Source organism: Hylobates moloch, unplaced genomic scaffold (assembly GCF_009828535.3).
Source record: "Hylobates moloch isolate HMO894 unplaced genomic scaffold, HMol_V3 SCAFFOLD_4, whole genome shotgun sequence".
Taxonomy (NCBI): Eukaryota; Metazoa; Chordata; class Mammalia; order Primates; family Hylobatidae; genus Hylobates; species Hylobates moloch.
In genome coordinates, this window is record NW_026652279.1 from 58,408,250 (window position 1) to 58,418,609 (window position 10,360).

A 10,360-nucleotide genomic window follows, 5' to 3' on the forward strand; every position below is an offset into this window, starting at 1 on the left:
GAGATCGAGACCACGGTGAAACCCCGTCTCTACTAAAAATACAAAAAAAAAAAAGAAAAATGAAGCACCATACATAAAACCAATAAATAACAATCCCTTCTTTGACCAAAGAAAAGAAAAACAAATAAAAACAAGAAAAGAAAAAAACACAATCAATTCTTACTTGACTGCTCCTTTTGAAATTTTATGCCGAGAAGCCGGGAAGATGCAATACTATTCTTTGATCTTGTTACAGCTAGACTTGAGGCAAAACAATGAAGTGTATCTTCATTCAAAAAATAGCTCTTTACTCAAGTAAAGACAACTAGACATGGTAGAGCTGATATTGGTGCTAAAATGGAATAGATTTGTTCTATCTAGAATTCTGACTCATGTACAAAGAATACCATTGCATTCTGATTTATACGTAAACAATGTCAACTGGCCAATTCTAAAATTAGATGGTCATGTTCAAATGCACGTGAAGAAAGGACTAGAGAATTAACCTGTGGATATGAAGAAAATTGAAGATTAAATGTATTTACATCTTGTAACTGGTATGTTCATAAAGTGCCAAGTTTGCCTACCCAGGGACATCATTCCTTCAGGCAATAATGATTTCCTAATTGGTATCAATTGAATCTTATGAAATAAAATATATTCTACTTTTATTCTTCAAACCTTTTACAGTAAAATTCTAACTAAGGAGGCTGATTTTCATCTACTCCCTTGATGCTGTCTAATTTTTTAATGTAATTGGCAAAGGAAAAATATTATATTTTATTTTTGATTGAAAAAGAATGAATTTGGGATTTTCAGATAATAAAGTAAGGCTTTAAATGAGTTGTGTATCTCATCGAGATTAATCAAGCCTTTCTAATATGCATGGCCCAATCAAAGTTCCTCCTTGGTCTAAATAATTTTAATTAAGCAATTCTACCTTCTGCAGCGGTCATTACCACTAGATAATTGACTGAATCAGTAATGAAGCATTCGGCGAATGCTAAACAAACAGCAAGGTTAATTATCTGGCAGAGATGTCTCTTATGGAAGTACAGTGCTGGCCTTCCAAGTTTTCTAATCCCCTGCAGCACCTCTTAGTAAATTATAATAATCCTCATTCAAATATATTGTGCAACTGCAGTTGCTATGCACCATGCCGGGTCAGATCAAGTGATCAAGAACCTTATTTAAATATAATGATGGTGAAGTGTGCTTTTAAAATTAGCCTACTTCTGTTGGGCAGCATGTTTACTTTCTGTAATTTAATTATTTCTTCGATTTTAAATTTTGGGATAACTTTCCAAATTCTGCAGGTTGGTACCAGCAGAACTGACAACAAAGATATATTTTGCCTAGAGACACAGTCCAGAAGGTTTATATGATGCAATATATAATCCCACAGCTTATCTGATGTTTTATATTCACTCAGCTATTGTTTTTCCCCTTCTTTCCATCTTGCCAATAAATCTGTTTGTCCTTGGGTACCTGATGAGTTAGATTGTTTTCAAGAAGCACACAGCTGCATTTTGTATTTAGCTGCATTTTATATTTAATTTCATTCGCCTGATTTCATGCCTTAACACTGTTTAATGTTTTCATGTAGCAAAACAGTATTTGAAATATATACCAAAGTAATTAGTTTTTAATAGTAAAATGAAACGTTAACAAAAATGATGTTAAGCTAAAATGATTTGCTTTTTGACCTATGGAAATATCAAAAGTCTTTCCTTTCTTTTTGTCATATTTAATAAGATTCTCAGCATAATTTCTAAACTCTTTTTCTAGGTCACAGAATTTTTTAAATATTTTATAAACTCATAGATGTTTAGACATTATAATTGGACTCCTATTACATAAATATGTTAAAATCTACCTAAGGAATAATTAAAATTTTTCTAAGAAGCTTTTAGAAAGTAATAAAAGCATCTTTCTTTTCCATCTTTTATCGAATATAAGAGTCAAAGCAATGTATGTATCTGATAGAACTGTGGAATAACAGAAAAATAATGATTACAAATGTATTAGTATGGATTATATTTGAAATATTGTCTTGCTTTATTCTTACAAGAATAAACCAAAGTTAATTCACATTCCCCAACACATAGTAAATCACAATATGTACTAATAATCTACCAATGGTACTAAATATTTTCATTTATTATGCAAAAGTCAGTGTGAACACTACAAGGGAACTTAGACTTTTTAATTCCATACATTATAAAAATATCATATTATATATTGTGTAATATACAATATTATGTAAAATTATATAAAGTTTTATATAAAATATTATTAAAATATTATACAAATAATATAAAATATTAACTTTTGCCAGCCGACATCTGTAATCCCAGCACTTTGGGAGGCCGAAGCAGCTAGATCACTTAAGGTCAGGAGTTCAAGTCCAGCCTGTCCCACACGGTGAAACCATGTCTCTACTGAAAATACAAAAAAAAAAAAAAAAAAAAGTCACGTGTCGTGGCACACACCTGCAATTCCAGTTGCTTGGGAGGCTGATGCAGGAGAATCGCTTGAACCTGGGAGGCAGAGGTTGCAGTGAGCCGAGATAGCACCACTGCACTTTAGTCTGGGCAACAGAGCAAGACTCTGTCTCAAAAACAAAAAAGAAAACAAACAAAAAAAATGAATGAATGCATAAATAAATAAATATTAACCTCGCTTAGTAGTCAAGTAGAAAATATGAATTATATTAGATCCAGTTGGCTCTGGTGTTGGCAACATTTTCAATGAGCCATTTTCTTATCTGGAAGCCAAATGTAATATTTTTTTTCGTAAAAATATAAATGATGCTTATGGCTATGGAATTGTTGGAATCCTTTGATAGTCAAATCAACATGACACAGATGTTTTTTTCTAATGGGAGTTAAGAATACCCTGGTACCTCAAACCAAAACTAAATTCGAAAATCCACTAAAAGGTGTTACAACTAGTTTTCTAAATTGGAAATAAAGAAAAATTCTTAGAGCTGCAGTACTGAATTACCATGAAATGTATAGAGAAGATTTTTCTCCTGCTGTAAGCTCTCTTTCCAAGGAGAAAATAATTTTCTGTGGCTTTTTATTTTCATTTATTTATTTTTGCCACTGGTCCATCTTTACCAATATAAATGAACAAGAAATCTGATGTAGCATAAAAGAACAACAAAATCTTTCAAGATATCTTGTCTATTTCTCAGCTTTAATTAAAAGTAAAATATGGCAAAAATCATGGAGGAATATACGAGCATTTTAGTCAGGGGCTAAATCCTCTAAGTACAAATTATATTTTAGTTAAATTTGTTGAAATGTTTTATGCTAATAAGATGAAACTTTCTTAAATGTACATTTTTAATTATTTCTCTAATTAATTTTATAAGATTTTGCTCACTCTTTTTACGTATAGGTAGTATCATTAATTGTACTATATGCATAATACTCTTAGTTGTAGGTCGTTATCAAATGCCTATTTTATCTTACATAATGATAGTTAATAGCAGTAGTTGACTTCTCATAACCAAGTTCATTCACTACAGACTTTTTCTCGGGAACAGGGGCAGTCTCAAATGAAACATTAATAAGCTTTTAGAAATATATATATATTTTTTACAAGGGGTTCTCATTATTTTGATATGCATTAAAATTGACGAAAATGGACAAACTGACAGCACACAATAGTACATTTTATAAAAACCTAGGGCTGGCTTAATTTACCAATTATTTTAAATACATGACCAGTTATTAAAAAATAATTTGTGTCATTATATTTTTCATTTTTTCTTCCTAAAATAGAATGTTTTCATAAATTCAACTCCTTGCATCTTGTTTCTCAAAAAACTATCCCACACAAAAAATTTGTATCAGATGGCATATATTTCTGTTTCATGCAATTTATAGAATTTTGAGATAAAGTAAATTAACATTAGTAGAAAAATATTTGCAAGACGTGACCTTGGCCATCTATACACGTACATTTCTACATAATTCACATAAAATTTGGGAACTAGATATTTTTGTAAATACTTTCTAGAACAATATCTTAGTCACCTGGAAAACTAAGCAAAACATGTATAATCACATAAAATTTACTTTAATGATTTAAAATACTAGATATTTAGGAATATAGAAATTTCAGTTACACAAATCTAACTAACAAAATTTGAAGTGCAGAATAATTACATTTCACACACAAAAAAACCAATGGAGATAACAGATTTTCATGGTATCCCTCCTAAATAGATCCCCAGCTGCCTCCTGGGGCATGTGGTGCTGTAAGTCTCCTGCAGGGATTCTCGCTATGAAAAGTGGTAAGTGATTCTATCCAGCCACAAAAAAGGCACGCTCTAACATCCTCAGAATAACTTCAGGAAAAACAAAAGTGCTTAACAATTATCTCTAAAATGGGCAAGAAGGAAAAGATAGAGAATGTCAAAAAAAAAAAATTCAACACATCTTATTTAGAGAGGGATATTTCTAGATACTCGGTATTAGTCAGAACGCATTTCCCCTTAAAATCATGTACGCTCTTTAAAAGTCTTCATTTTTGTTAGACAATATATGTACTTAAAACATTGCTATACTAAACAGAATAAGTACCTTTAAAGCAAAGCGAATAAAAGTGTTAAAAACCATCCAATATTTTTTATCCAAACAGCCAATAGAAAATATGAAAAGATGAAACAAATATTTTAAATCTGCCCCCTTTGAAAGGGAGTTATCAAGTTAAACAAATAATTTTTGTGAAAATGATGAGACAACAGCTGACTGTCTATGTATGCCTTTGCTATGTTAATGCATATTATCCTCTGTGGTCCCCAAATCAGAATTTTAAGGTATGTTAAAATTGAACTGATCCATCTATATGAAACTCTCACCACGGGCACACACACACACACATACATTCACACATACACATCACATATACTACAAAGACTTTATTTCCAAATGGCTTCTCTTTCTTAGTGTTTAAAGGTGATATCTATTAGAAAAATAACCCTGGTTTTCATTCAAAAAAATCAGACATCAATAATACTAGCCAGAGAAAATATACATACTAGCTTTGTTGATGTTCATAACATATTTCTGGTAAGAATTAATACCTTTTTTCCTCTTGTTCTAAATATGGAAGCAAAAAAAAAGAACTTCAAAGATCCCTAAATGCATCATGACACTAAAATAGATATAATATATTTGTCCCCATATTCTGTGCTCCTTTTATAAATATTTGGCCTTTCTTTTAGACTGAATTCAGGAAGAGAAACCCAATCAGTTTTCAGGTTTAATTTGAGTTTCACATTAGCCACACTACCTTGCCAAGTTAGTTATGTAAAAGTTTCCTCCACACCTCGAATTGAATAAAAGATATAAATAGCTCCTAGTAGAAATTATTTTTACATAACACAAGAAACACAAAGTTAAAAGAAAGTTTCAAAAACAAATGCAACCTCTTACTATTTAAGAAAATAAAATTTATCATATCTTTTTTTTGGATAGTTGTCAAAGCTGCAAGAAAATTTTAATATTCTCTATTATTTATCTGCTATGCAAAAAAACTTTATATTTTCCCTTTTCATACATTATTTCTACTTCACAAACCATGAGAAATTATGCAGTTATAAATATTTAAAAAATGGCCAGGCGTGGTGGCTTATGCTTGTAATCCCAGCATTTTGGTAGGCTGGGGCAAGTGAATCACTTGAGGTTGGGAGTTTGAGACCAGCCTGACCAACGTGGAGAAACCCCGTCTCTACTAAAAATACAAAATTAGCCAGGCGTGGTGGTGCATGTCTGTAATCCCAGCTACTCGGGAGGCTGAGGCAGGAGAATCGCTTGAACCTGGGAAGCGGAAGTTGTGTTGAGCTGAGATTGCGCTATTGCACACTAGCCTGGGCAACAAGCGTGAAACTCCATCTCAAAAATAAATAAATACATAAATGTAAAAATAATAATTCATATTTTTCTAAATTGGTGGGGAGGGTTCATTTTTAGATATAATTATCACTATACTTTGTCTCTGTTTTGGCTAATCTGGCATTACAAACAGTCTCAATAGTTAAAACTAATATAATTTTGGAAAGCATATGTAATCCAAATCATTTTAATTCAAAAGTATGTTTGTGTTACAATATTTTTTTTTAACATCTCAGTTGTTAATTCCTAAGTACCTACTATGTACCAGTAACTGGTGATAGAGCAATTACAGAAATACCTACTCTCAAACATGTTACAGTGGAGGAAAAGCTGACAATTAAAACCAATGTAACAAAGAGACATAAGAATTGTATAAATTAGAGTATGCTTAGGGGTGCTATGGTTGTATAGAAGTGTGGGTAATCCAACACAAGTGGGAGGTGAGGAGAAGATAGGAAGTTTTCTTATTGAAAAATTTTATATCTGCCTGAAATACGAGAAAGCAGAACGTGATCAGGAGGTGTGTGGAGATCATTTCAAGCAACTGTACTATATATGCAATGACACACAGGTGTGAAATAAAAGCCCAAAAGAACATATTCTGGGAATTGCATGTATGTTGATGTGATTGGGACATATGGAGGACGTAAGGAATATTTTGGACTTGAAAATGAAAAGACGTATGGGGGCCAGATTATTAAAAGTTCTATAGGTAATCCTAAGGAGTTTGGATTTCAACATAAAGAGTACCATATTCTTTTATTCCACGAGCTCCAAGAGACGTATCTGTTTACTGCTCTTGCTTATCTCTCAGTTGAATCATTGTTCTCATTTGTTTTGGAGGGCTTTCAACACTTCTAATACTATCGTATGTAGCTTTCTCGTTCAAATTCTCTCTACAGGGCTACTGGTAAGGGCACAGTTATACTAATTCCGCTTTGACCCATAGAGACTATTAAAAGCAATTCACTCAGAACATTCTTGTGCATGCTTCCTGATACACAAATGAAAGAGTTTCCAAGGCTGCATGTCCATTGCAGTAGACACTTGGATATTGTTGTTCCAATCGACATGTGTTCTAAGCATAAAATACACACTGGATTTTGAAGACAGTACAGAAAATAATGTAATATAAACACTTTCATAATGATTACAGGTTGAAATAATATTTTAGATATGAGTTAAATCTAATACATTATTAAACTTTGTATCTTTTTTTTTTTTTTTTTTTTGAGACAGAGTCTTGCTCTGTCGCCCAGGCTGGAGTGCAGTGGCGCTATCTCGGCTCACTGCAACCTCTGCCTCCTGAGTACAAGCAGTTATCTGCCTCAGCCTCCCCAGTAGCTGGGATTACAGGCACCGGCCACGATGCCGGGCAATTTTTGTATTTTTAGTAGAGATGGGGTTTCACCATCTTGGCCAGGCTGGTCTTGAACTCCTGACCTTGTGATTCACCCGCCTCGGCATGCCAAAGTGCTGGGATTACAGACGTGAGCCACTGCGCCCAGCCTGTATCATCTATTTTTTAAACGAGGCTATAGTAAATTTAAATTGTAGTTATCAGGAAATTTAAATGCACATATCAGGATTGAATCATATTCCTATTTGACAGAGTTACTCTAAGGTATATGATTAGGGGTCGATTAGCTATACATATAGCTTCATCTTTACTAGAAAATGTCAAGTAGTTTTCTAAAGTGGTTGTAACAATTTATACTCTCACCAGCAATTCATAAAACTTCCAATTTGCTCCACATCCTTTCCTAAAGTCAATATTTTCACATCTTGAATGTTTTTTAATCTAATGATATGTCAAGGCATTTACCAGGTCACTGGTGACTTTGTGTACGTTGTCAGGTTAGTTAGTTTATATGCTGTTTTTGGCATAGCATTTTCAATTAACATTCCATAATTCTATAAATATTGACAAGTGAATGAATATTCATAGCTCACAGAGCCCTGCAGAGAAGAGATTCTCTATACATTTATAACTTTGATAATATGTGGTCATATTTTTATGCATATATACCTAGTGAATCTCTTGAAGCACTAAACACAAATACTCAAGCAGCTTGAAAATGAGAACAACTTATATTTTAATACCATGTTGTTTAGATTTATGTAGTATCAGGTTAATATTGGGCCAGATTCTGTACTCCAAATAGACATATATATTTAAAAACAAGTCTGATGTTTTTACTTTTTATATTTTTATTTTTTACTTTTTAAGAAGAATGTTTATTCTTTTACTGAAACAAATGTAATGAATAAGTTCTCCATCGCCAAGGCTTTAAAACAAACTTATGTAACCAAAGTTCTATTTCACCTGTCTCAGGGCTTTAGAGACAGGAAGCAGATGTTTGCTGGAGAGCGTGTTTGATAGCAAATATTTGTTTCAAGATGCTAAATCTCTTATGAGGAAAACAAGGCAATTTGGCTATATTTACAATGGAAAGAAGTGCTTACAATTTAAAACTGTCAGCAAATTATCCTTCACACATATCATAAATTCAATTGATTGAAATTCACCTTGTGATTACTTTCAGGCTTTTATAATCCCAAATTGAACAAAGCACTCAAACCAAGGTAGAGTCTATAAAGAAGAAGCAAGTCCAATCACAAATCTTTTGTTCAGAAATCTGAATTCAGCTCGTTACTGCGTGCAACACTCCATTTCTAGGCATAAGACACCAGATACGGTTTTTGTTTTCCTTAAGAAAGCATACAAAAGATTGGAAGCAAAAGTGTCATCATGGAAGTCTGGCAAGATTAATCTCAGCATGCTTAACTGAAATGTTACCTGTGAGCTAAGGTAAACTGGATAGAGTAAAATATGTGTGTTTGTGCACACTTGAGCTATGAGAAGAGTGAGTAAATATAAATATTAGAAAAGATTTTTTTTACCTTTTATCTATTCTAATTTGAATGTTAAATATTAAAACATTGAGACTTGATTATAAACATTATTAATTTTTACTCATTAGTTCTTGAGTTATGCTAGGCATAAAGTAACAAGATAACTCAAATTACAATTTCTAGATTCTTTCACACTTTTAAAGTGTGAAAAATGCATTGAAAGAAAAAGTATGTACTTAAATATTATATTTTCAGTATTGTCGATAAAGTATTTGACACTTTTATAAGATGTGAATTGAGCAGTTAAACAAAAGTAACTGGACTAAATTTAGCATTCAATGTCTCTATAAAAAAATGTACTTTTTTTGTTTCTTTCAGAGCCTCTAAGAAAATTATGCAACAAGAAATAATCACAGTATTCTTAACTAAAATTTTGATTTAATTTTTAGAAATAACTTATTCTTTTCATCTAGTTACTCTTTTCCTTGAACTTGAACAGCCCTTTCAGCATATAGGTCCTTGCACTCTCATAGCTTGCTGGTTTTGAGTCTGTCATCCAGCCTATGACTTCTCTGTGAAAGAGACTGTGTTAGATTCTCAGCTGACCATTGGCACATGCTACAAGCTCAAAAAATAAAATGACAGAGTAAATGAACAAAATAAAGAGCTGTGGATATTCATGTATTTGGTGATTTACATTTTACGTTCAATTTTAAATCTCTATATATTCTTTTATTTTATATACAAAGCCTTTTTTCCTAGTTATGTCAAGAATAGAGAAACTTTTCATAGGACTTAATCTGTCTACCAGGTCTAGAGGCACAATACTGAGGATATTATAAATCTTTTGCTTTCAAAAGTATGAGAAAATGAAGAAACTGAAGGACATCCCGAAGCACAGAACATCTAAGGAAATATATGATGCAATGAAAAGAAGTCAGAAAAGATGTGAGGATACCACTCATAGATATGGTAGGAAGAAAATGATGTGATGAGTTTGATTAGTGGAGATTTGCTACAGTGCTTCCATCATACACACACACACACACACACACACACACAAAACATGCATGCGGACAAATATTCTCACCATAGTATTGCTCACTCACAGCATATTGTCCCATAATGATGATCAGTGTCCACCATTACAAGGAGGGACCCAAAGTTTCACACATACTTTATTAGAACAATGACAACACTCATTTCTTTTTTATCTTCCCAGAGTTTAGCTACTAAGGAATGGAAGGAACTTTCAAATAATGTGAATTAAGAAGAGAAGACAAGGAGAAAAATTTATTTCAAATCCCTGAGTACAATTACAAACTGTGATTTACACTTTATTTTAATGGATTCTGCAATTTTGTCTTCGAATTTTCTCTCACACATTTTGATATATTCCAGAATGTTCTAAAATATTGAATAAATAAGAAATGTTCAAAAGACTTGCCCCAATATATGATTTTTATTCTTAGTTGAAAATTTATATAGTAGTTTAGAAAATTATTTTCTGTAACAATTGGAAGCCACTTTGCAGGTGAAAACATGCACTAAAATAAATAAATTAATATTCGCAGTTAGTCATGGATTGCTACTGAATTGTGTGAACTAGAATCTAC

General features: G+C 32.2%; 1 long non-coding RNA gene across 1 annotated transcript; it reads left to right on the forward strand.

Moving 5' to 3' along the window:
• The first annotated feature begins 473 nt into the window (after positions 1–473).
• On the forward strand, positions 474–10,031 carry LOC131383196 (uncharacterized). Its single transcript, XR_009213017.1, has 5 exons — positions 474–536; positions 4,218–4,285; positions 8,435–8,700; positions 9,605–9,716; positions 9,967–10,031. It is a non-coding gene; the product is annotated as an uncharacterized LOC131383196 (long non-coding RNA).
• The last annotated feature ends 329 nt before the right edge of the window (positions 10,032–10,360 follow it).